The sequence below is a fragment of the Bison bison genome, unplaced genomic scaffold (genome assembly GCF_000754665.1).
Source record: "Bison bison bison isolate TAMUID 2011002044 unplaced genomic scaffold, Bison_UMD1.0 scf7180017864481, whole genome shotgun sequence".
In the NCBI taxonomy this organism is placed as follows: domain Eukaryota; kingdom Metazoa; phylum Chordata; class Mammalia; order Artiodactyla; family Bovidae; genus Bison; species Bison bison.
Window position 1 is genome coordinate 3,790,880 of NW_011495041.1, and position 26,960 is coordinate 3,817,839.

At 43.8% G+C, this 26,960-nt stretch overlaps 1 pseudogene across 1 annotated transcript; it reads right to left on the bottom strand.

Annotated features, from left to right (window-relative positions):
* Nucleotides 1-19,233: 19,233 nt before the first annotated feature.
* LOC105004640 lies at nucleotides 19,234-19,691 on the bottom strand (annotated as a pseudogene). Its single transcript, XR_827246.1, has one exon. The product of XR_827246.1 is annotated as a flavin reductase (NADPH) pseudogene (transcript).
* Between the last annotated feature and the right edge of the window lie 7,269 nt (nucleotides 19,692-26,960).

A 26,960-nucleotide genomic window follows, 5' to 3' on the forward strand; every position in this document is an offset into this window, starting at 1 on the left:
CCCTGACCCATCTATGTTTGCTCCCAGAAGAACCTCGGGGCCGTGGTTCACTCTTTCCGCCACCTTGTCACCCACGGTCAAGGTGTTAAACCTGCCAGTGCCCTGCCTTCTTCCACATGGACTGCAGAAGTCTCACAATATCTTTGTTGTCTCTGCCCCCGTTCTTATTGGGACTTCCCTGGTGGCTCAGTGGGTAAAGACTCCGCCTGCAGTGTCAGAGACCAAGGTTTGATCCCTGGGTCAGGAAAATCCCCTGGAGGAGGGCGTGGCAACCCACTCCAGTGTTCTTGCCTGGAGAATCCCATGGACAGAGGAGTTTGGTAGGCTATAGTCTACAGGGTCCTGAAGAGTTGGACACGACTGAAGCAACTGAGCACCCACCACCCTTCTTATTACCACAGAAGGATTATCTTCTTCTATTATTATTATGGAGAAGGCAATGGCACCCCACTCCAGTACTCTTGCCTGGAAAATCTCATGGATGGAGGAGCCTACTAGGTTGCAGTCCATGGGGTCGCTAAGAGTCGGACACGACTGAGTGACTTCACTTTCACTTTTCACTTTCTCGAATTGGAGAAGGAAATGGCAATCCACTCCAGTGTTCTTGCCTGGAGAATCCCAGGGACGGGGGAGCCTGGTGGGCTGCTGTCTATGGGGTCGCACAGAGTCGGACACGACTGAAGTGACTTAGCAGCAGCAGTAACTTCTCCCCTGGAGAAGGAAATGGCAACCCACTCCAGTATCCTTACCTGGAGAATCCCATGGATGGAGGAGCCTGATAGGCTATAGTCCATGGGGTCGCAAAGAGTCGGACACAACTGAGTGACTTTTTACTTTTTTACTTTTACTTTATTATTATTTATTTTTATTTGGCTGTGGTGAGTCTTAGTTGTGGCATGAGGAATCTTTAGTTGTGGCACGTGGGATCTAGTTCCCTGACCAGGGATGGAACCTGGGTCCCCTTGCACTGGGAGCGCAGAGTGTGAGGCACTGGACCACCAGGGAAGTCCTGACTATAGAAGGATTATCTTCTGAAAACATGTACATAGGTCATTCCTCAGCAGATGACCCTCCCCTGCTGGCCCCAGGGCTACCAAATAACAGCCCAACTCTACAGCCTGGCTCTGAAGACCCTCCTGAGTCTGGGAGTTACTGTTCTCTTAAGAGTATATTTTTCTTTTCTCCTTAATGAACTCTACTCTCCTACCTTATTAGGCTCTTTCTGCTACTTTGAATGACCCTTCACTAACTGTGTGTCACTTTCCTTGCTTGTGTAATAAGGTAACAATCCTTCTCTCACCTGGAAAAAGCAGTCAGGTAAATGGAATAGCTTATAGAAAGAGTCTAGTACAGCCTAGTTTTTCTGGGAAAGAGTTGTCTTAAATAGCTGAAGCCCTGAATGTAGTCACCAAAGAGTTAGGCCAGGGTGGTTTGCGGTCCCAAGCCCTGACCTGTGTCTGTCCTGCAAAGGTGGCCCTAGAGACAGAGGGTCACTGAGTTTGGACTTTGAGCTGGTCAAGACCAGACTCGCAGGATACTGCTCTATTCTGAGTCTGTTGCTTCAGAACTAAGAGGAGGGACTGATGACATGAGATTTGCTGCCTGGAGGGGCCAGGTGACACAATGTGGGTGAACTTGGACCAACAAGAGGCAGGAGGCAGGAATGAGCCTGCAGATAAATTGTTCTCCTTCCCTCCCTCATCTGGTTCTTGGTCCCAGTTTCCATGCAGCATCAGGAGATAGTCCCTGCCAGTGGGCAGAATGGACTTTATAAGTAAAGGTCCACTTTCTACTTGGCGTATTTTTTATTCCATTCTCCTTTCCCCCTCCCTCTGACTGCCAATGCATTTCATTCCCCAGGTAAGCATGCTGCAAATTTTGCCCATTTGTTTCCTAGGGAACCCTATTGGAAAATTTTACTCATCATATTTCTCTTCTTTCCTGGCCTCTCATCTCCTCTGTTCTTTGTGTCTCCTCTGTTCTCCTCAATCCCTTTATGTTAAACAAGAATTCTGGGGAGGAGTCCCAGTGCTTCTTCATCTTTGGGGCTGATGTCCTAAGGAGTCAAGGTGGGGCAGTAGCTTTCTGAGTGGGATGCAGGGTCCCGAGCTTAATAAAATAACGTGAGTGCACTCAATTTGAGGCAATCCTTTATATAAAAGCTCATATTGGCCCCAAGGAATAATTGAGAATCACTTCTATCACGTATGATGATTTGATTCATGCGTTTTCAACTGTCAGTGAGCTTTGCAGCCGTAACCCTAGTATAAGAGACCAGGAGGAGGTTGTTGCTGTCTGAGGGCTGGTGCCCTAAAATTAAGGCAGAGATGCTTTTCCTGCTCCTCCCTGGAAGGTGCAGGGGGTGCTGGTTTTCCTGTGCTCTCCCAGTGCCTCTGTAGCGGGAGCAGGGCTAAATACTCTTAAAAAAAATCCCTTCCATCTCAGCACTGGGGCCCTTCGTAAATGTCTGATGTGACTACATGGCCACATGTGTGTGTGTGTGTGTGTGTGTGACAGCAAGGGGGTGGGGGAGGCAGTGTGGTGGGTAGAATAATGGCCTTCCAAAATATCTATGTCTGAATCCCTGCAACCTGTGACTTCAGCTTACATGGCACAAGGGGCTTTGTAGTTGTGGTTGAGCTGAGGACCCTGTGGTGGGAAGGCTGTCTTGGATTGCTCAGGTGAGCCCTAAATGCAATCACAGGTGTCCTCCTGAGAGGGAGTCAGGAGTGTCAGAGTGAGAGAGATTTGATGGTGCTATGCTGCTGGCTGTGAAGATGGAGGAAGCGGCCATGAGTCCACGAAGGCAGGCAACTCTTTAGGTGTTGGGAAAGGCAAGAAAACTTTCCGGGCTTCCCCTGAGTGTCCGGAATGAACATACCCAGCTTCAGGAACTCCCTGTACCTTGTAAATGTGGACACAGACTAGAGGTAGGTCAAGATGGCTCCAAAGGCTTACTAGCTTGTACCACAAACGTGGGAAGGAAATCCTTCTCAAAGCATCCCACTCACCTCACTTTTATTCCTCCAGCAAAGCATCACTCTCTGTGCCCTAATCAGCTCTGTGGCCCACTGTGCTTCGGTGCTTTATTACGTCCTTGGACCTTACCTTGGACTTTATTTTTCGGGGCTCCAAAATCACTGCAGATGGTGACTGCAGCCATGAAATTAAAAGACGCTTGCTCCTTGGAAGAAAAGCTATGACTAATCTAGATAGCATATTAAAAAGCAGAGACATTACTTTGCCAACAAAGGTCCGTCTAGTCAAAGCTATGGTTTTTCCAGTGGTCATGTATGGATGTGAGAGTTGGACTATAAAGAAAGCTGAGCATTGAAGAACTGATGCTTTTGAACTGTGGTGTTGGAGAAGACTCTTGAGAGTCCCTTGGATGGCAAGGAGATCCAATCAGTCCATCCTAAAGGAAATCAGTCCTGAATATTCATTGGAAGGACTAATGCTGAAGCTGAAATTCCACTACTTTGGCTACCTGATGCGAAGAGCTGACTCATTTGCAAAGACCCTGATGCTGGGAAAGATTGAGGGCAGGAGGAGAAGGGGACGACAGAGGATGAGATTGCTGGATGGCATCACCGACTCAATGGACATGAGTCCGAGTAAATTTCAGCAGTTGGCGATGGATAGGGAGGCCTGACGTGCTGCAGTCCATGAGGTCGCAAAGAATCGGACACGACTGGGTGACCGAAGTGGACCTTAGCAGGGTCCGAATGGGAGAAGAGGAGCCTTGGGCTCCCCCTAGAGGTCAGAATGTGTATGGCCAACTATGCTAAGTGCCCTGAGAGACTCCTGGAATTTCAGAGGATGAATGGACCTCTGGAGAGGGAATATATCAGGAGGTCGGTGGGCCACCGAAGCTTTCATGAGGAAGTGAATGACTTGTGCTCAAAGGACAGGGAAGTATAATTGAGCAGAGATGAGGGGGTGTGTGTTCACAGGTACAAAACTGAGAATCTGTATCTTAGAGTCCTCATCCTAAACTATTTTTATCTGACTCTGCAAATGCATATTTTCTTATCTGATTTGAGTCTTTCTGAAAGCATGACTATTTATAGGATAGTTCTGTAGCTGACATATTTAGATGGAGTAAAACATGATTACGCTGAGAAATTGGGGACAATTAGGGTATAGATATGCCCTTAATCCTTTTTAATTGGAAGCCCCTGAGGGAATACAGCTGTCTCCGGTCCTTTATTCACCTGCAGATTAAATGGACAGATATTAATTGAATAATGAAACATCTGCAAGGTGATGAGGGTTGTGGTGGTTTGCTATAATTTTACTATCTATGGGCTAACATGATAACCAGCAGCAGGAGATAAAGCAGATGGACTCAGATCCCAAAAATTTATTCTCTGAGTAGTCTGCAATAACACCTGCTCCTAGTAGTGAAAGGCTAGATGACGTGTAGATTTTTAATATTAGTAGATTTTTCTTCTAAAACATTTGAATTAAACCCCAATACACTGAGTGTGGCTCAGTGGTAAAGAACATGCCTGTCAATACAGGAGATGCAGGAGATTCAGGTTTGATCCCTGAGTCAGGAAGATCCCCTGGAGGAGGAAATGGCAACCCACTCCAGTATTCTTGCCTGGGAAATCCCATGGACAGAGAAGCCTTGTGGGCTACAGTCCATGGGATCGCCGAGAGTTGGGTACAACTGAGCATGCACATGCATGGCACATCTGAGTGTGGAAGTGATGAAGTATAAGTTGTCGTAGTCTTAAGTAAAATATTCAGTAATTAAGAATCTATATAGAGGGATTCCCTGGGTGTGAGATTTCATAAACTAGGGAAATATTCTGGGGCAGATTGTCCGGGATGACATTGTTCACATGACAGGGCAGTAACTGTTATAGATAGTGCTAGAACAGGTTTGTATAGAACAGTCTCAGTTCAGTTCAGTTCAGTCACTCACTTGTGTCCGACTCTTTGCGACCCCATGAATCGCAGCATGCCAGGCCTCCCTGTCCATCACCAGCTCCCGGAGTTCACTCAGACTCACATCCATTGAGTCAGTGATGCCATCCAGCCATCTCATCCTCTGGCATCCCCTTCTCTTCCTGCCCCCAGTCCCTCCCAGCATCAGAGTCTTTTCCAATGAGTCAACTCTTTGCAGGAGGTGGCCAAAGTACTGGAGTTTCAGCTTTAGCATCACTCCTTCCAAAGAAATCCCAGGGCTGATCTCCTTCAGAATGGACTGGTTGGATCTCCTTACAGTCCAAGGGACTCTCAAGAGTCTTTTCCAACACCACAGATCAAAAGCATCAATTCTTTGGCGCTCAGCCTTCTTCACAGTCCAACTCTCACATCCATACATGACCACAGGAAAAACCATAGCCTTGACTAACCCGACCTGTAGGTATTTTCCTTTCTTTTCCTTAGTGCATGTGTGATCCCACTTTTCCTTGTCTACAACATTGTCTAGTTTCTTGGTTTCATTCCTACCGAATGATCATCTCTTTCAGTAGGGGATACAATCTGAGCTACTGGGAATCATGACCATTTTTTTCAGTGGGCTCAGCTGACGATGGCGAATTGATAAGGGAAGAGCACACCTGCAAACACAGGTGAAAGGAGTCGGGCATCCGGGAGAGAAGGGGCATCAGAGCTCAGCGTTGGCCATGGCAGGAGAACGTGACTGCGGCCCCGCATCATAGTTCAAAGCTTGGATGGCTTGTCATTTTAGGGACTTAGGTGGCTGGCAGCAGAAAATGACTGTAGCTAATAAAGGGGAAGTATATTGGAAAGATATAGGATGCCCACAGAACTAGAGGAAAGGATAAAATAAGTCATAAACAGGACAAACTCTGAGCAGAGTTGGAGAAGTGATAGGCAGTGTCTATGGGGGCATCTTTGGGTTAAATCTATTGTTTCAGCTGTTTTCTCTCGTTGAATCTGTCTGCACAAAATCTGCGGAGAAGGCAATGGCGCCCCACTCCAGTACCCTTGCCTGGAAAATCCCATGGATGGAGGAGCCTGGTGGGCTACAATCCATGGGGTCACAAAGAGTTGGACACGACTAAACAACTTCACTTTCACTTTTCACTTTCATGCATTGGAGAAGGAAATGGCAACCCACTCCAGTGTTCTTGCCTGGAGAATCCCAGGGATGGGGGAGCCTGGTGGGCTGCCGTCTATGGGGTCGCACAGAGTTGGACACGACTGACGTGACTTAGCTGCAGCCACACAAAATCTGAGTCTTGAGTAGGAGTGGGGAGAACCTGGCTTTGGTGTATCTCACCTTGGTCCAGAGAAGGAATGGGACCTTGAATAATAAACAGCTTTGTCAAAAGCATCAGCCCTAGACAACTTCTATCCCAAGGGAGGAGGGAAGGCAAGGCATTGCACCCCAAATCGGCGAGATGACAGACACCATCTCCAGATAGCTAGAAGTCCTCTAGTGTTTCAAATGGGAGGACAGTTTTGTCTACTCACTTTCATCATAAACTTCAGGGTTTCTGAACAAATTTGTCAAGGCTAAAGCATGAGAGTGCTTGTAAACTGGGTAATAAACACTAGAGCAGAGGCTGTGATGACTCTGATTCATGACTTTATTTTCATTCTGAAGCACAGGAAGGTAAATGACATCTTATATAACAATTTCCAAGTTTTTAAGAGAAATTTGCATCAGATTGTACACAGGGTCAATGTATTATAGTGAGAAAAGCCTGGACTTTTGGGGTGGAGGGATTTATCAAGCTGAGTTTGTTTTTTGGGATCAATTCTTTCCTTTATAATATGAAATTAAGAATAGGAAATGATAGGGACATTGTAAGATATGTGAAGTTCTTGGTATATATTAACCAAGTTCTTGGTATATATTAACCCTTTAACAAATATTAGCTTCCTTCTCTCCCACTGTGTGTGTTTCTCTTTTTATATGAATCATATGTACTAATGTAGCTTTCCTTTTCCTGTAGTGAGCTGAAAAGCAATTCTCTTCCATTTTATTTTTCTGCTTTAGAGCTGTTGTTGGTAACTGGTGGAAATAGCAGATGAGGCTGTGTCTATCCCAGGATTAATATTACAAAGGTACAATCATCTTTCCCTTAATTGTAGATGAGGCTATTTATATACCTGGTTGCCTTAAACATCTCAAATAGCAATGACCAGCTATAGTTTAAAGGCAAAATGAAATCCTCTGTGGATTTTTATCATACCTAGAAGCAAAATCATCTAGTTATGAGTGCATGGATGGGCAACATAAAAGAAATGTCTTAGAAGACCTAAATTGCACTGAATGGAATTTTGTGTCATCCATCACAATTTAAGTATACTAAAAGATTTCTTTTTATTTGCTCAACCAGTGCCTTGTTGAGGTGAGTCTTCCAAATGTTTAAATGAGGTTGAAAGTAGAAATTGGCATAGGAATGAACAAGAAGCTGTTTACAGAAGCCTCTGGAGGGAGAAGAAGGAAGAAACAGTATTGGGACATGTAGGAGGAAGAATGAGTCATCTTGGAAAATACAGTAAACAAAATTCACCCCTCAGCCCCTGCCCATGGCAGAAATTAACCCCAGGGGACCCAGAGCATGGAGAATGGCCTTCAACATCGGACTATAATAGAATTTGAATTCTAGCCTTGATACATTGGCTCTGGATATATTTCTCAGCCTCTCTGATTTTCATTGTTCTCATCTGTAAAATGAGGCTAAATATTATTAATAACTGTATTTACAGGTTATTGTGAGGATTAAGTGGGAAGGTAAGGGACTGGAGTGATCAGAAGAGGCAAAACATTGATAACTGATGCCATGGAACTAATTTGATACATGAAATAAGATATGTGTTCTAGGATACAAAGTATGCATTCATTAAGAATATACTTGAAGATGATGCAATTGCATATAATTGATAATCTTATTAGTTTTCCACACACTAATGCTGAACCTTAATGTGATATAACATAAAAGAAAAAACAAGGACTCTTGGGGGCAGACAGATTTCAGCCTCTTCTGTTTAGAAACTGAGGGGTTTAGGCAAGTCACTATAGCTTGCTGATCTCAGAGGGGATAAAAAAACTTAGAGTTTTGGGATGATTATAAAATAACCAATGAAAATTGTCTGAGTATTTGGAATATACAATAAACACTAGTTCTTTTCTCCCGTGGTATAATTTGGAGACTATCATAATTCTGTTATATCTCATAGTCACCTCAGAATATGGACAGCATATAGAATCTTACAAATGGCATACAAGACAATCGCAGAATGTAAAATGTAAAAGTAAATCTGGTGAAAATGTAAACACCACGGATTGATGTGCCAATACTTTCTGAAGTATCCTGGTTAAGTAAATTGTTAATTTCTCTGGTAGCTAGACCCTCATTACCTTGGAAAGAAGAGGCTCTTCATTTACAGGCAGTTTTAATGTCAGAAACTTCTCTGTACTGAACTGAAACCTCCTCTTGGCAATTTTCCCTCGCTAGCCAGAGTTCTAGACCCTGACGAGCCCTTGGTACATTTCAGGTCTGCTGTCATAGAATAGCACCTGCCCTGTATTGAGTATTCCCTGAGTGAATAAGTGAACAAATGAACCAATGAATGAGTGAATGAGACAAGAAATGAGAGCCGACTAACAGTTTTCATGATTTACCACCTATTTGGGGAATGTTAGCATGCTTTCTTTTGCATTAAATTATATGGTATAATTCATGGTACAATAATGAAAGTAAAATCATTGAGTTTTATTAGTTCAGTTCAGTTGCTCAGTTGGGTCCAAGTCTTTGTGACCTCATGGACTGCAGCAAGCTAGGCTCCCCTGTCCATCACCAACTTCCAGAGCCTACTCAAACTCATGTCCATTGAGTCTGTCATGACATCCAACCACTTCATCCTCTGTCATCCCCTTCTCCTCCTGCCCTTAATCTTTCCCAGCATCAGGGTCTTTTCCAGTGTCAGTTCTTCATATCAAGTGGCCAAAGTATTGGAGTGTCAGTACTTCAGTCCTTCCAATGAATACTCAGAACTGATTTCCTTTAGAATTGACTGGTTGGATCTCCTTGCAGTCCAAGGGATTCTCAAGAGTCTTCTCCAACACCACAGTTCAAAAGCATCAGTTCTTTGGTGCTCAGTGAAAACCCCATGAACAGTATGAGTTTTATAGAATAGTGTTAATATTTATTATAGGAACAAGGCTTTACACAATTGTGGAAGAAGCTGGAAGTGTAAAGATTTGAAGGGAGGAGTTGGAGGATCAGAGAAACATCACTCACCAGACCTTCTGAAACACTGGCACAAGTGGACCATGAAGGGCTGGAAAGGACTGTGAGAAGGCAGGGGTGTCACCTGAGGAGGGCGCCTGCTGGAGGCGTCTAAGGCAGGCTGTCACCTCTGCCTCTGGTAGGTGGCCTGGATTGGCTGTTGGTCAGTGGGTCAGTGTATTAGTAAGGGTCCTTCAAAGGAACAGAACCAATGGGAGAATATATGTGTATACATATATATTATGTATGCAATAAGTATATGTCAGATGTATACATATATGTTATGTATGTAATAAGTATATGTCAGTATATGTAATAAGTATAAGTCATATCACCACCCCTATGACTGAATGGAACTGAACTGAATAAGTATATGCATAATATACTTATTATACATAGATGTATATATAGATTTATTATATATACATATGTATGTTTATATATAAAGGTTTATTATAGGGGATTGGCCCACATGATTGTGGATACTGGGAAGTCTAAAATCTGCAGTGTGTCAGCAGGTTTGAGACCCAGAGGAGCTGATGGTACCATCCCAGTCCTAAGGCAATCTTCTGGAGAATTTCCTCTTTTCAAAAGTTCCTCAACAAAAAAGGCCAGTCTTTTTGTTCCACTTAGGCCTTCAACTGATTGGATGAGGCCCACCCATATTATTATCCCCAAAAGGATACAAAGACTCATTGGTCACTTAATCCATCTCCAGGTGATGTTGTTCCTTTTCAAGCTGCGTCATGCTCTTACTTTGATATACTGTAAGTTAAATACTGAGATAAAAGGCTAAGCAGCTATTGAATGTCTGATGATAGATATTAAGGTAATGAGGGAGGGGGGAAATAATTGGTTAATATATGCATAAACATTTATACCAAAGTAAGAAAAGCAGTGCTCAAATTACTGTGTTTCTATCACAACTCAGGCGGGCCTGAGTGGTGTTTACAATTTTCTTCTTCCTCTCTCCATTCTAGCTGGTCCAACAATGGGCACAATATTCATAAAATACAACAAAATGGAACAAACTACTGATGCACAAAACAACGCGATGCTGAGTGAATGAAGCCAGACCCCAAAGAGTATGGACTACATGATTTCACTTACATGGAATTCTAAACACACAAAACTAATCTTTGATGGTAGAAATCACCAGAGTGTTTTCTTGGGGGTGGGGGTTGACTGGGAAGGGGCATAAGAAAAATTTCTGGGTGACAGAATATTCTAATGTTAAGTGTACAGTTTACACAGGTGTATGCATTTGTTAAAACTAATCAAACTGCACTATATGTAAATTATATTTCAATAAAATGAGTAAAAAGTTCACCCAGCTGGTATGAAGAGGAGAGTCAGAGAGAAAGTGGATATGACTTGAATGCTGGTGGGAGCTGGAGATACCGCTCTGTAGCCTCGTTCACTGTATTTTACTCCAATAATGTCCAACAAGGCACCTGCTGAGGTGTCCAGTGGATGAGCCAAGAGAGCCCGAGTCAAGAGCTCCTGTGCGTGGGGTAGGAAAAAGCCACCGAGAGTTGTCTGCTACCTTTCTGTCTGCCTCCTGCCTCTGTCCAAGGTGGACTTGGGCATTCCGGGACAGAGCTCATAGACCTAGAGACCTGAGTTGGGTCTAGAGGAAGTCAGGCATGGAGGCTGACTTCTAGCTGCCTCTTCCAGCTGGCAAGGCAATGAACCCCACCCACTGTCATAAATCATTCCAAGGGAGAAAGGGGTTGGAGAAAAGGCTTGGTATGACCAAGTTTAAATCTTGAATTGCTGCATTTAAAAATGGCAGTGACAGAGTTCACCATGAGTGGCAAGAGTAGGTTCCAAAGAGAATTGAGCTTTCAGGAGCCAAGCTGATTTTACTTAAAGAGAAGTGAGTATAATTATGCTCCTGTTTATCTCAGGGGTTTACTCATTACAAGTGGGTATAGACTGCTCACACCTGGTCCATTGTTGATGCCAATGGTCATTTAAGACTCTTCCTCTCTCTTTTCCTCACCCAAATCAACTGTAACAACTTAAGGCTATAAATGTAAAAGTACATCACCTGCCATTAGTAATGTGGGCTCAACTGAGGCCACAGGGAGGAACACCAAGACAGAAAATGTATTAGTTCCTTACTTCAATTGCTCAGTCGTGACTGACTCTTTGTGACCCCATGAATCGCAGCACACCAGGCCTCCCTGTCCATCACCAACTCCCGGAGTTTACCCAGACTCACGTCCATCGAGTCAGTGATGCCATCCAGCCATCTCATCCTCTGTCGCCCCCTTCTCCTCTTGCCCCCAATCCCTCACAGCATCAGAGTCTTTTCCAATGAATCAACTCTTCGCATGAGGTGGCCTCATGCGAAGTACTGGAGTTTCAGCTTTAGTATCATTCCTTCCAAAGAAATCCCAGGGCTGATCTCCTTCAGAATGGACTGGTTGGATCTCCTTGCAGTCCAAGGGACTCTCAAGAGTATTCTCCAACACCACAGTTCAAAAGCATCAATTCTTTGGCGCCCAGCCTTCTTCACAGTCCAGCTCTCACATCCATACATGACCACAGGAAAAACCATAGCCTTGACTGGATGGATCTTTGTTGGCAAAGTAATGTCTCTGCTTTTCAATATGCTATCTAGGTTGGTCATAGTTTTCCTTCCAAGGAGTAAGCGTCTTTTAATTTCATGGCTGCAGTCACCATCTGCAGTGATTTTGGAGCCCCCAAAAATAAAGTCTGACACTGTTTCCACTGTTTCCCCATCTATTTCCCATGAAGTGGTGGGACCGGATGCCATGATCTTCGTTTTCTGAATGTTGAGCTTTAAGCTAACTTTTTCACTCTCCACTTTCACTTTCATCAAGAGGCTTTTGAGTTCCTCTTCACTTTCTGCCATAAGGGTGGTGTCATCTGCATATCTGAGGTTATTGATATTTCTCCCAGCACTCTTGAGTCCAGCTTGTGCTTCTTCCAGCCCAGCATTTCTTATGATGTACTCTGCATATAAGTTAAATAAACAGGGTGACAATATACAGCCTTGACGTACTCCTTTTCCTATTTGGAACCAGTCTGTTGTTCCATGTCCAGTTCTAACTGTTGCTTCCTGACCTGCGTATAGGTTTCTCAAGAGGCAGGTCAGGTGGTCTGGTATTCCCATCTCTTTCAGAATTTTCCACAGTTTATTGTGATCCACACAGTCAAAGGCTTTGGCATAGTCAAGAAAGCAGAAATAGATGTTTTTCTGGAACTCTCTTACTTTTTCCATGATTCAGTGGATGTTGGCAATTTGATCTCTGGTTCCTCTGCCTTTTCTAAAGCCAGCTTGAACATCTGGAAGTTCACGGTTCACGTATTGCTGAAGCCTGGCTTGGAGAATTTTGAGCATTACTTTACCAGCGTGTGAGATGAGTGCAATTATGCAGTGGTTCAAGCATTCTTTGGCATGGCCTTTCTTTGGGATTGGAATGAAAACTGACCTTTTCCAGTCCTGTGGCCACTGCTGAATTTTCCAAATTTGCTGGCATATTGAGTGCAGCACTTTCACAGCATCATCTTTCAGGATTTGAAATAGCTTCACTGGAATTCCATCACCTCCCCTAGCTTTGTTTGTAGTGATGCTTCCTAAGGCCCACTTGACTTCACATTCTAGGAGGTCTGGCTCTAGGTCAGTGATCACACCATTGTGATTATCTGGGTCATGAAGATTTTTTTTGTACAGTTCTTCTGTGTATTCCTGCCACCTCTTCTTTTTTTTTTTAAAGGCTTAAAATGTATTTTAATAAGTTCATTTTGCATTATTTCATTTCTCAGAAAAACTTCAAAGGTATTAGGGACAAATTAAACATGGTACACCAGTAAAAAATGCACAGCATAACTCCCTAAGATAGGCAAAGCTCAGAGCTACCGTCTGACATTCAACATACAGCAGCCCTGTTCTCAAGATTGTACTAGGCCTATCAAGAAAGCTGTGAATGGCAACATCACAGACACAAAAGGGCCATTTCTGGGTTGTCCTTACCCAAGAAAATGATGGAGGCAAGTTTAATACAAGATTTTTTAAAGATACACTAAATGAAAATCTCTAAGAGAAAATGTCTTCCTTGGGACATGAAAGGGTAATATATGGGACATAACAGAACCATATGCATGTTGTCTGTGACCTCTGTGGACATGTGCCTGAATTCCCACCTGGGAGTGATTGGAACAGTGGGGCCAAGGTCACTGGGGGATGTTTGGATTTTGTGGTGTATGTGGCAGGATCTCTCGGGTGAGACAGTGCGCTAAGTCGTGTCCGACTCTTGCGACCCCATGGACTGTAGCCTGCCAGGCTCCTCTGTCTATGGGATTCTCCAGGCAAGAATACTGGAGTGGGTTGCCATTTCCTTCTCCCCACCTCTTCTTAATATCTTCTGCTTCTGTTAAGTCCATACCATTTCTGTCCTTTATTGAGCCCATCTTTGCATGAAATGTTCCCTTGGTATCTCTAATTTTCTTGAAGAGATCTCTAGTCTTTCCCATTCTGTTGTTTTCCTCTATTTCTTTGCATTGATCGCTGAGGAAGGCTTTCTTGTCTCTTCTTGCTATTCTTTGGAACTCTGCATTCAGATGCTTATATCTTTCCCCTTTTCCTTTGCTTTTCACTTCTCTTCTTTCACAGCTATTTGTAAGGCCTCCCCAGACAGCCATTTTGCTTTTTTGCATTTCTTTTCCATGGGGATGGTCTTCATCCCTGTCTCCTGTACAATGTCACGAACCTCCGTCCATAGTTCATCAGGCACTCTATCAGATCTAAGCCCTTAAATCTATTTCTCACTTCCACTGTATAATCATAAAAGATTTGATTTAGATTATACCTGAATGGTCTACTGGTATGTATAGATTTACAAAAATTAAAATGCAGTGACATTTAGAAATATGAAATTACCCATGGAAAGCAATTCCTGCAGTTGTAAACTGAAAGATGATTTTTTCCCCCATTAATTTCAGTATGAATGAAATCTGGAAAAACACAAAAATTAAAAGTAAGAATTCCTTTGTCAGCAGCATCTTCAGTTCAGTTCAGTCACTCAGTCGTGTCCGACTCTTTGTGACCCCGTGAACCGCAGCACACCATGCCTCCCTGTCCATCACCAACTCCCGGAGTTTACCCAAACTCATGTCCATTGAGTTGGTGATGCCATCCAACTATCTCATTCTCTGTTATCCCCTTCTCCTCCTGCCCTTAATCTTTCCCAGCATCAGGGTCTTTTTCAATGAGTCAGCCCTTTGCATCAGGTGGCCAAAATATTGGAGTTTCAGCTTCAACCTCAGTCCTTCCAATGAACACCTAGGACTGATCTCCTTAAGGATGGACTGGTTGGATCTTCTTGCAGTCCAAGGGACTCTCAAGAGTCTTCTCCAACACCACAGTGCAAAAGCATCCATTCTTTGGTGCTCAGCTTTCTTTATAGTCCAACTCTCACATCCATACATGACCATTGGAAAAACCATAGGCTTGACTAGACAGACCTTTGTTGACAAAGTAATGTCTCTGATTTTTAATGTGCTGTTTAGGTTGGTCATAACTTTTCTTCCAAGGAACTTTTAATTTCATGGCTGCAATCACCATCTGCAGTGATTTTGGAGCCCCCCAAAATAAAGTCAGCCACTGTTTCCACTGTTTTGCCATGAAGTGATGGGACCAGATGCCACGATCTTAGTTTTCTATATGTTGAGTTTTAAGCCAACTTTTCCACTCTCCTCTTTCACTTTAATCAAGAGGCTCTTTAGTTCTTCACTTTCTGCCATAAGGGTGGTGTCATCTGCATTTCTGAGGTTATTGATATTTCTCCTGGCAATCTTGATTCCAACTTGTGCTTCTTCCAGCCCACTGTTTGTCATGATGTACTCTGCATCAGGCTTCCCTGTCCATCACCAACTCCCAGAGTTTGCTCAAACTTATTCCCATGGAGTCAGTGATGCCATCCAACCATTCTCTGTCAGGTCAATCCCCAGCTAGGTGATCTATATTTAATAGTTAAAATGATTCATAGTATAAAAGTTAATGATATAAAAATAAGGAAAATTTACCCACAGAGCTAGAGTAGGGTCTTCTATTTTTATTTATTTATTTTTCAGACAAATTCATTCATTCCTGAGTTTCTCCTATGAAATCCATTATTATTTTTCTAAATGGGACTAGTTTACTTTCTCCTGACAGTTCCTTATGGATGTTTGAATCACCCTGCAGGAAGAAATGCAGCAAACCATGACATTTTAAGCACTAGAAGAACATAAAATTTCCAGCAAGTGGACAAAGGGGCTGTATGGTGGAGGAACACCTTGACACTGACTGTTTTCATGTACCTATGGTCAATTAATCTACTACAAAGGAGATAATAATATATAATGGAGAAAAGACAATGTCTTAAATAAATAGTGCTGGTAAACTGCATAGTCACATGTAAAAGAATGAAATTGGAGCATTCTCTAACACTGTATACAAAAATAAACTCAAAATGGATTAATGACCTAAAGTGAAAAGTGAAAGTAAAAGTCACTCAGCCATGTCCAACTCTTTGTGACCCCATGAACTATACAGTCTATGGATTCTCCAGGCCAGAATAGTAGAGTGGTTAGCCTTTCCCTCCTCCAGGGGATCTTCCCAATCCAGGGATGGAACCCAGGTCTCCTGCATAAGCTCAAATAGTATAAAACTCATCAATGAAAAAATAGGAAGAACAATCTTTGATATAAATCACCATGATATCTTTTTGGATTCACCCCCTAGAATAATGAATATAAAAACAAAAATAAACAAATGGGACTTAAAAGCATTTGCACATCAAAGGAAACTATAAACAAAAAGATAACCCATGGAATGGGAGAAAATATTTGCAAACCAGATGACCAACAAGGGATTAATCTCCAAAATATACAAACAGCTCATGCAGCTCAATATCAGAAAAACAATTCAATCAACAAATAGGCAGAAGATATAAATAAACATTTCTCCAAATAAGACATACAGATAGCCAAGAAGAACATGAAAAGATGCTCAAAATTGCTAATTATCAGAGAAATGTAAATCAAAACTATAATGAAGTATCACCTACCCCTGTCAGAATGGCCACCATCAAAAAGTCTGCAAACAATCAATTCTGGGAACTTCCCTGGTGGTCCAGTGGTTGAGAATCCACTTTGCAATGCTCATGACACGGGTTCGATCCCTGGTCGGGAAACTAGGATCCCGCATACCATGGAGCAACTATGCCTGAATGCCGCAATGAAAGATCCTGCGTGCTGCAACGAAGACCTGAGGCAGCCAGATAGATAGGTAAGTACATAAATAAATATTAAAAAAACCAAATGCTGGAGGGAGTGTGGAGAAAAGAGAACACTTATATGCTGTTGGTGCAAACATAAATTAGTACAGCCATTCTGGAGAACAGTATGGAGGTTCCTTATAAAACTAAAAATACCATATGATCTAGCAATCCCATTCCTGGACATGTATCCAGAGAAAACCATAATTAAAAAAGATACATGCACCCCAGTGTTTGTTGCAACATTATTTACAATGGCCAAGACATGGAACCAACCTAAATTTCCATCAACTGATAAATGGATAAAGAGGATGCAGTACATACATACAATGGATTATTACTCAGCCATAGAAGGAATAAAATAATACCATTTGTAGCAATACGCATGGACCTAGAGATTATTATACTAGCTAAAATAAGACAGAGAAAGACAAATACCATATGATATCACTTATGTGGAACCTAATAAAGTGATACAAATGAAGTTATTTATGAAAACAGAAACAGACTCACAGACTCTGAAAACAAACTTTAGTTACGAACAGGGAAAAGTTGGGGGGAGGGATAAATTAGGAGTTTTGGATTAACATATACACACCCTTACATATAAAATAGAAAACCAACAAAGACCTACTGTATGGCACAGGGAACTCTATTTAATGCTCTGTAATCCCATGGATTTCTTTGGAAGGAATGATGCTAAAGCTGAAACTCCAGTACTTTGGCCACCTCATGTGAAGAGTTGACTCATTGGAAAAGACTCTGATGCTGGTAGGGATTGGGGGCAGGAGGAGAAGGGGACGCCAGAGGATGAGATGGCTGGATGGTATCACTGACTCGATGGACGTCAGTTTGAGTGAACTCCGGGAGCTGGTGATGGACATGGAGGCCTGGCGTGCTGCAATTCATGGGGTTGCAAAGAGTCAGACACGACTGAGCAACTGAACTGAACTGAATCCCATGGACAAAGGAGCCTGGCGGGCTACAGTCCATGAGATTGCAAAGAATTGGACACGACTGAGCAACTAACATACACAAATAATCTATCTGGCAAAAAAATCTGAAAAAGAACAGATATATGTATAATTGAATCAGTTTGCTGTACCTCTGAAACTAACAATATTGTAAATCAACTATAGTGAAGTGAAGTTGCTTAGTCATGTGTGACTCTTTGCGGCCCCATGGACTGTAGCCTACCAGGCTCCTCCGTCCATGGGATTTTCCAGGCAAGAGTACCGGAGTGGGGTGCCATTGCCTTCTCCAGGGGATTTTCCTGACCCAGGGACTGGACCCAGGTCTCCTGTATGCTGCTGCTGCTGCTAAGTCACTTCAGTCATGTCCAACTCTGTGTGACCCCATAGATGTCAGCCCACCAGACTCCCCTGTCCCTGGGATTCTCCAGGCAAGGTCTCCTGTATACTCCAATATAAAAAAAAAATTAAGTTAAAAAATTGCACATCACCTCCTTGATTAAAAAGAAAAAAGATCTATGACAAATACTTTCATAAAGCGTGTCTCATGTAACGCATCCACTAGTGGCATTTTGTAGAAGAGGGCATGGACTCAGGGAAGCTGAGCAAATGTCCTGAGGTGAGAAGTCGTGTGTTTGGGACATGAGTGCACAGCCAGTGTGTTTTCCCACTCACGACTGTGTTTCTCTGTACCAGGCGGTCAGGTCCATCTGTTAAGGTTATTGATGAGGTGGTAAGACTATTATCTCTGTTTGTATTAGTCTTCTCAGGCTGCAATAACACAACTCCACAGACTGAGTGGCTTACACAGACTTGTTCTTAACACAGTTCTAGAGGCCAAAGTCCAAGGTCAAGGTGTTGGCAGATTTGCCTTCTCCTGAGTTCTCTCTCCTTTGTTGGCAGTGAGCTCTCCCCTCACTGTGTCCTCTTGTGGTTTGTCCTCTATGCGTGGACATCCCTGAGGTCTCTCTGTGGGTCCAAGTTGGCTTTTCTTATAAGGACACTCAGTTCAGTTCAGTTCAGTTCAGTCACTCAGTCGTGTCTGACTCTTTACAACCCCATGAATTGCAGCACACTAGGCCTCCCTGTCCATCACCAACTCCTGGGGTTCACTCAAACTCACGTCCATTGAGTCAGTGATGCCATCCAGCCAGCTCATCCTCTGTCGTCCCCTTCTCCTCCTGCCCCCAATCCCTCCCAGCATCAGAGTCTTTTCCAATGAGTCAACTCTTCGCATGAGGTGGCCAAAGTACTGCAGTTTCAGCTTTAGCATCCTTCCTTCCAAAGAAATCCCAGGGCTGATCTCCTTCAGAATGGACTGGTTGGATCTCCTTGCAGTCCAAGGGACTCGCAAGAGTCTTCTCCAACACCACAGTTCAAAAACATCAATTCTTCGGTGCTCAGCTTTCTTCACAGTCCAAATCTCACATCCATACATGACCACTGGAAAAACCATAACCTTGACTAGACAGACCTTTGTTGGAAAAGTAATGTCTCTGCTTTTGAATATGCTAGCCAGGTGGATTACAGCCCACCTTAATAATGGCAGGAAACCATCTCCAAATACAATCACATCCTGAGGTACTTGTGGTTAGGGCTTCAACTTAGGAATTTTGGGGGACACAGTTCAGCGTATAATCACGTTCACATGGCTGTGGGCTGTGTAGGACCAAGGATCACTCCTGGGACAAGAGGAATCCAAAGAAAATCATAAATGCCCTCTGTTCCCTTCTGTTTTTTTTTTTTTTTTTTGAAGCTTCTGACTCAAGATTATTGCCCCACTTCCTTTGTTCTCTGTTTGGCAGGATGCTGTGCTCCTGGATGGGGTCAGAGCCCTATTCATACTCATGGGAGGGATAGGTGCTGTCCCCCTTGTACTCACCAGTAGTGAGGCTGTGCAGCATGAAGTGGCCCAGGTCCTGTTTGGAGATGACCCTCGAGGGCCCTCGTCCATCCAGGGTCCCTGTGTGGGCCCCAGTCAGCGGCTGGTCTCCCATAGGTGGTGGCATCCCTGGCTGCATACTTCAGGCCCGACTCCTGCAGTATCTTCTGCATCTGGATTTGGTCATCAGTCACATCCTGCAGTCTTGGGGGCACCTTGGAAGGGTCCCATGGTAGGAAGGCCGAGGTGCAGGCCATGACCTTGTCCGCACCATGGGTCTTCATGGCCGCCACAATATTCCAGCACCCTCAGACATCACGGTGGTAAGGACCTGCTTGCACCGCCGGGGCCAGTGTGGTGAGCCCGATCTTGCTGGTGCAGAAGTTGGCAATCTTCTCAACAGCCATGCCGCCGGGCGTGGGGGCTCGAGGCCCTGGAGTCTCAGGACACTCCAGAAGGCCTGGCTGCTGGGCCACCCTCCTGCCCTTCCTTAGAGGGAAGGACAGGGAGGGGCTGCTCAGAGTGGCACACCTCAGCACACCTCCAGCCTCAGACTGTGGTCGAGGGGTCAGGCCAAAAGGCCATGCTTCTCCCTCTGTCCCCTTCTATATAAGCTTTTTACACTGGAAAATTTGGTTAGAATTGCCCAACAGGAAAGAGTTGAAAGGTTCATTGTGAAAGGAACAAATCCCAGCCGATGAAACCACTTCTTTCTCTCCTCCACCCTGCTGCTGCCCCTCTGAGGTGCTTGCTAATCGATCACTTACTCATTTGTTTATCCAAACATCCTTTACCTGGTCCCTGATTGTACTGCCTTATGGCAGAAAGTGAAGAAGAACTAAAGAGCCTCTTGATGAAAGTGAAAGAGGAGAGTTAAAAAGTTGGCTTAAAGCTCAACATTCAGAAAACTAACATCATGGCATCCAGTCCCATCACTTCATGGCAAATAGATGGGGAAACAGTGGCTGACTTTATTTTTCTGGGCTCCAAAATCACTGCAGATGGTGATTGCAGCCATGAAATTAAAAAGACACTTACTCTTTGGAAGGAAAGTTATGACCAACCTAGACATCATATTAAAAAGCAGAGACATTCATTACTTTGCCAACAAAGGTCCATCTAGTCAAGGCTATGGTTTTTCCAGTGGTCATGTATAGATGTGAGAGTTGGACTATAAAGAAAACTGAGGGCTGAAAAATTGATGCTTTTGAACTGTGGTGTTAGAGAAGACTCTTGAGAGTCCCTAGGACTGCAAGGAGATCCAACCAGTCCATCCTAAAGGAAATCAGTCCTGGGTGTTTATTAGAAAGACTGACGTTGAAGCTGAAACTCCAATATTTTGGCCATGTGATGTGAAGAGCTGACTCATTTGAAAAGACCCTGATGTTGGGAAAGATTGAGGGCAGGAGGAGAAGGGGACGACAGAGGATGAGATGGTTGGATGGCATCACTGACTCAGTGGACATAGGTATGAATGGGCTCCAGAAGTTGGTGATGGACAGGGAGGCCTGGTGTGCTGTGGTTCATGGGGTCACAAAGAGTCAGACACAACTGAGCGACTGAACTGAACTGATTGTACTAAGGCAGTTTGCTAGACATTGAGAATACACCAGCATACACCTGTTTGCCTGGGGCTTCCTTTCCTGTTGTGGCGACAGAAGGTAAGGGGCACAGTAATTACCCACTAGCATAAGCACTGTAGCTGGGTGGGTGGTGGAGGATGTGTTTGAGGTCGGTGGTTGGGTATGGTTTCTTAAGGCAGTGATGTTTAGGCAGAGACCTGAACCATGAGAAGGAGCTGCCTCCTGAAAAGTTGAAAGTTGATGGGAGAGGTTTCCAGACCTCTTCCATGGAAGACCTCTTTGATGGAAGAGTAAACCTCTTGGTAAATGCAAAGTCTTTCAGCAAGAAAGGAATGTTCTAGGAACGAAGAAGAAACCAGGGCAGTAGTGCTGAGTGAAGTTGGAGAGAAAAACAGAAGAGAGTGCTCGGAAACCAATGGCTGTGGCAAGAAAATCCCAATCTGGGGACTATAACCCCTTTAACAAAACCCATTCTAAGGATGGCTTCAGGCAGAGCAAGTACAGATCAGACTTCACTTGTGTAGTAAGATTTGAAGGAAGTACTGAGGGATGTCCTCCCCAGAAATCTAGCTTTCACGATCGTTAGCATCTGTTTATAGAGCCTGTCATTCTATCAGTGAAGCATCCTTTATCTTTTAAGCACCATTTCTTTGTCTAGGAAGAGGCTCCTGTTTAAGTACAGATAACCCTGGAAGCCTATCTCATTAGACTTACCCACAGTCTGACAGCTGGAGGGGAGCAGCTTGTCAGAGAATAAGATATGTACTGGGTTCTGTCTGTACTGTATCCAACCCTGAAACTGGCCTCTTTAATGACATCATCTACTCTTTCCCTTGAGTATCTTTGATATTCTTTTCCCTGTCTCCGCATTTCCCCCAAATTACCCTTCCTCTAACTTCAGACCCTTCCCCACAGCCCCAGTCTATCCCCTCTCCCTTCTGGAGTTAGTCAGCTCTGCACACAGCCTGGGCTCAGTGTGTACACGTCATGGCCCTCATGTCAGTCTCAGATTTGCTGCCTTGTAAACTTTAGCCACACTCATGATGCAGACCCCAGCCCTTGAGCAATTGGATCATTTCTCCATCCTGGCTGTGGTTTCTGAGACGCACTGAAGAAAATCTCATAACCTTGCTAATTGGCTGTGAGACCTGCCCCCAATCCCCACTGATGGTACAACTTTCTTAGCTGGACCACTGCCCTTTATTCCAAACTTTATTTCATTGCTTAACACATTTCTCTTCTTTAGGTTTCTTGGTACCTACAGAGAAATATTATTCTGCCAACAAAGGTCCGTCTAGTCAAGGCTATGGTTTTTCTAGTGGTCATGTATAGATGTGAGAGTTGGACTGTGAAGAAAGCTGAGCACCGATGAATTGATGCTTTTGAACTGTGGTGTTGGAGAAGACTCTTGAGAGTCCCTAGGACTGCAAGGAGATACAACCAGTCCATCCTAAAGATCAGTCCTGGGTGTTCATTGGAAGGACTGATGCTGAAGCTAAAACTGCAATACTTTGGCCACCTCATATGAAGAGTTGACTCATTGGAAAAGACCCTGATGCTGGGAGAGATTGGGGGAAGGAGCAGAAGGGGATGAAAGAGGATGAGATGGCTGGATGGCATCACCGACTCAATGGGCATGAGTTTGAGTAAACTCCAGGAGTTGGTGATGGACAGGGAGGCCTGGCATGCTGCGATTCATGGGGTCGCAAAGAGTTGGACAAGACTGAGCGACTGATCTGACTGACTGAACTGACAGAGAAATAACGCATGCTTGGAAATCACAGCTGTGGTTTCCAGATCTCACCCTGCTTCTTTGCTTATAGCTGGTGGTCTTCAGCATGTTATTTAGCTTCCTTGAGCTTCTGCTTCCTTATTGCCAAAACAAACCCCCTTGCACTGTTGATGGGAATGTAAATTGATGCATCCAATATGGAGAATAGTAGCGAGGGTCCTTAAAAAACTAAAAATAGAACTACCATATGACCCAGCAAACCCACTCTTGGACATATAACCTGGGAATACCATAATTCAAAAAGATACATGTACCCCAATGTTTATTGCAGCACTATTTACAATAGCCAGGACATGGAAGCAACCTAAATGCCCACTGACAAATGAATGGATAAAGAAAATGTGGTACATATATACAGTGGAATACTACTCAGCCATAAAAAGGAATGAAATTGGGTCATTTGAAGTGATGTGGATGAACCTAGAGTCTATCTGTCATACAGAGTGAGGTAAGTCAGAAACAGAAAAATGATATTGTATATTAATGTGACTGCCACACACATACAATGCGTGTATATGGGACCTAGGAAAAAAGGCATTGATGAACCTATCTGCAGGGCCGGAACAGAGGCGTAGATGTAGAGAACAGACTTGTGGACACGGGCTGAGAGGAAGGGGACCGTGGGACAAATTAGACAGTAGCACTGACATATATACGCTGCTGCTGCTAAAACGCTTCAGTCGTGTCCGACTCTGTGCGACCCCATAGAGAGTCCCTGGGATTCTCCAGGCAAGAACACTGGAGTGGGTTGCCATTTCCTTCTCCAATGCACAAAAGTGAAAATGAAGTCACTCAGTCGTGTCTGACTCTTAGTGACCCCATGGACTATAGCCTACCAGGCTCCTCCATCCATGGGGTTTTCCAGGCAAGAGTACTGGAGTGGGGTGCCATTGCCTTCTCCATGTATATACGCTATCATGTGTAATATAGACAGCTAGTGGGAGGCTGCTGTATAGCACAAGGAGCTCAGCTCAGTGCTCTGTGATGACCTAGAGGAGTCGGGAGGGGGGCATGGGAGGGGATTTCTGTATACATATAGCTGATTCACTTTGTTGTACAGCAGAAGCTAACACACATTGTAAGCAATTGTACTCCAATGAGAGGAAACCTATTCACTGTGCTCAGTACGAATGAGGTAAACTGTTTCGTGTTTAGTTTGGCGACTAGACTGATAGATGACAGGAAATGTAGGTTCACTTCCTTTTCCATCTCAGTGCTCCAAGAGCAGATGCCACATTAGTGGAACCTTCTGACCCCTCAAGGAACATTATGCAGCCTCTTTAGAGGAGGCTTGGCCCAGCCAAGTCCTGCCTGTGAATCCCATGTGATTGCCGACATCAGAGGCAAAGTTCTTCTTCCTTCATCAGCCCCACTCTCCAGAGCAGTGTCCAATCTCCAGTACCAACAAATCATGTCTCAGTCTCATAAATTCAAGGAGCACTGCTAAATTTGCTTCTCTTTTCACCCAAGGCCAAAGTCCTTGTTGAATTTAATCAGGATGGAAGTGGAAACAGGAATAAGCAACCTGCAAGATATATGTGCAACAACTTATAAACACATTTCAGTACAGCTCCTCTGCCTGGAGAGGAGAAGCAACAAAAGAGCCATGACACCATAAAAAAAGGGAAAATAATGGATGACAATGAGTAGAAACTAATTTCAATGTAATCAGGTTGCTCGTGACCCATAAACTGGAAAAATTAAAGGACATTTTTCCTTTTTTTTTCCCCCAAGTAGGTATCAAAGACAAAATGCAGTTTAAAAATGTAGGCAGTCTTTTATAATGGCTACACAGTCATTTCTAAATTACTCTTTAATATAGGGAGGGAGGAGGTTGACCAGAAAGCTTATATTAAACAAGTGGTGCTTTAGGACCTACTATGTGTCTTGAGTAACTTCTGGAAAAAAAAAAAAAGTGAAAGTCACTCAGTTGTGTCCAACTCTTTGCAACCCCATGGACCATACCATCCATGGAATTCTCCAGGCCAGAATACTGGAGTGGGTAGCCTTTCCCTTCTCCAGAGGATCTTCCCAACCCAGGGATTGAACCCAGGTCTCTCACATTGCAGGCGGATTCTTTACCAGCTGAGTCACAAGATTACTGGAGAGGGTAGCCTATCCCTTCTCCAGGGGATCTTCCCAACCCAGGAATCGAACAGGGGTCTCTTGCATTGCAGTTGATTCTTTAGCAACTGAGCTATCAGGGTCAGAGCAGGCAAAGAGTTTCCATAAACCTGTCTGTTATCTTGAAATTAATGCAAACACAGTGAGCATTGTCTATTGCAACTCTTCAATATTTTATTTTAAAAATCAGTCATGTCATAGGTAACATTCATAACTAAATAGCAATCCATTGTACAAATATAGCATGATTTAGTCATTCCACAATTGATAGACATTTAAGTAGTTCCATTTGGGATGACTCACAGCTATGTTTCTTTTCTAGGAGTAGGAGTACATTTAGTCATAGAATTTAATGTATTTAGTGTAAACTTAGTCATAGAATTTCACCTGAATTCCAAGCTAACTCAACAGCTCATTTCACTTTTACTCACCCGTACTATGCAGGGGTCGCAAAGAGTCAGACATGACTAAGCAACTTTCACTTCACCTATATAAGTAGGAGGTAATTTAAGGTCAGGATATTTGATCAGCCTGTTGCTCTCAAAAGTTTCTGGGCCTGGGGCATTTCCACATCAGTAACACAGTCAGTGGCAAACTGAGCCCCTTGGTTAAAATATGGCATCTCCTCATCCTTAAGTGTCATTTCATTCTCTTAAACCATTTTTCAAAGAAAATTCTCTTAAAAAATTTTCCAAAGGAGAAGCTAGTCCCCTTCGAACACTTATGGTTTTCTTTCTAATCCACTATTAATATGATTTTGGGACATTTACTTTTTTTCTAGCCAAATGTATTATATGAAATCTAGTTAAATTCAGCAAATTATAATTTAGTGACTATGATGCAGTGACAGACTCTATATTCTTGGGCTCCAAAATCACTGCAGATGGTGATCGGAGCCATAAAATTAAAAGGTGCTTGCTTCTTGGAAGAAAAGCTATGACCAACCTAGACAGCATATTAAAAAGCAGAGACATTACTTTGTCAACAAAGGTCCATCTAGTCAAGGCTATGGTTTTTCCAGTGGTCATGTATGGAAGTGAGAGTTGGACTATAAAGAAAGCTGAGTGCCGAAGAATTGATGCTTTTGAACTGTGGTGTTGGAGAAGTCTTGAGAGTCCCTTGGACTTCAAGGAGGTCAAAGCAGTCAATCCTAAAGGAAATCAATCCTGGATATTCATTGGAAGGACTGATGCTGAAGCTGAGGCTCCAGTACTTTGGCCACCTGATCAGTTCCACTGAACTGATTCAGTGGAAAAGACTCTGATGCTGGGAAAGATTGAGGGCAGGAGAAGGGGATGACAGAGGATGAGATGGCTGGATAGCATCACCAATTCAATGGACATGAGTTTGAGCAAGCTCCGGGAGATGGTCAAGGACAGGGAAGCTTGGTGTGCTGCAGTCCATGGGGTAACAAAGAGTTGGAGACAGCCAAGTGACTGAGCAACAACAAACGATAGGTGCTGAATATGCTGGGTGTTGTGAAAGACATCAAGTCACACAAAACAGACTTCTACCTGTCATGAAGCAAACCTCTTCATTAAGAAAATATTTAGGCCCTTCAGTTCAGTTCAGTCACTCAGTCGTGTCCGACTGCGACCCCATGAATCACAGCATGCCAGGCCTCCCTGTCCATCACCAACTCCTGGAGTTCACTCAGACTCATGTCCATCGAGTCAGTGATGCCATCCAGCCGTCTCATCCTCGGTCACCCCCTTCTCCTCCTGCCCCCAATCCCTCCCAGCATCAGAGTCTTTTCCAATGAGTCAACTCTTCGCATGAGGTGGCCAAAATACTGGAGTTTCAGCTTTAGCATCGTTCCTTCCAAAGAAATCCCAGGGCTGATCTCCTTCAGAATGGACTGGTTGGATCTCCTTGCAGTCCAAAGGACTCTCAAGAGTATTCTCCAACACCACAGTTCAAAAGCATCAATTCTTTGGGGCTCAGCCTTCTTCACAGTCCAGCTCTCACATCCATACATGACCACAGGAAAAACCATAGCCTTGACTGGATGGACCTTTGTTGGCAAAGTAATGTCTCTGCTTTTCAATATGCTATCTAGGTTGGTCATAACTTTCCTTCCAAGGAGTAAGCGCTG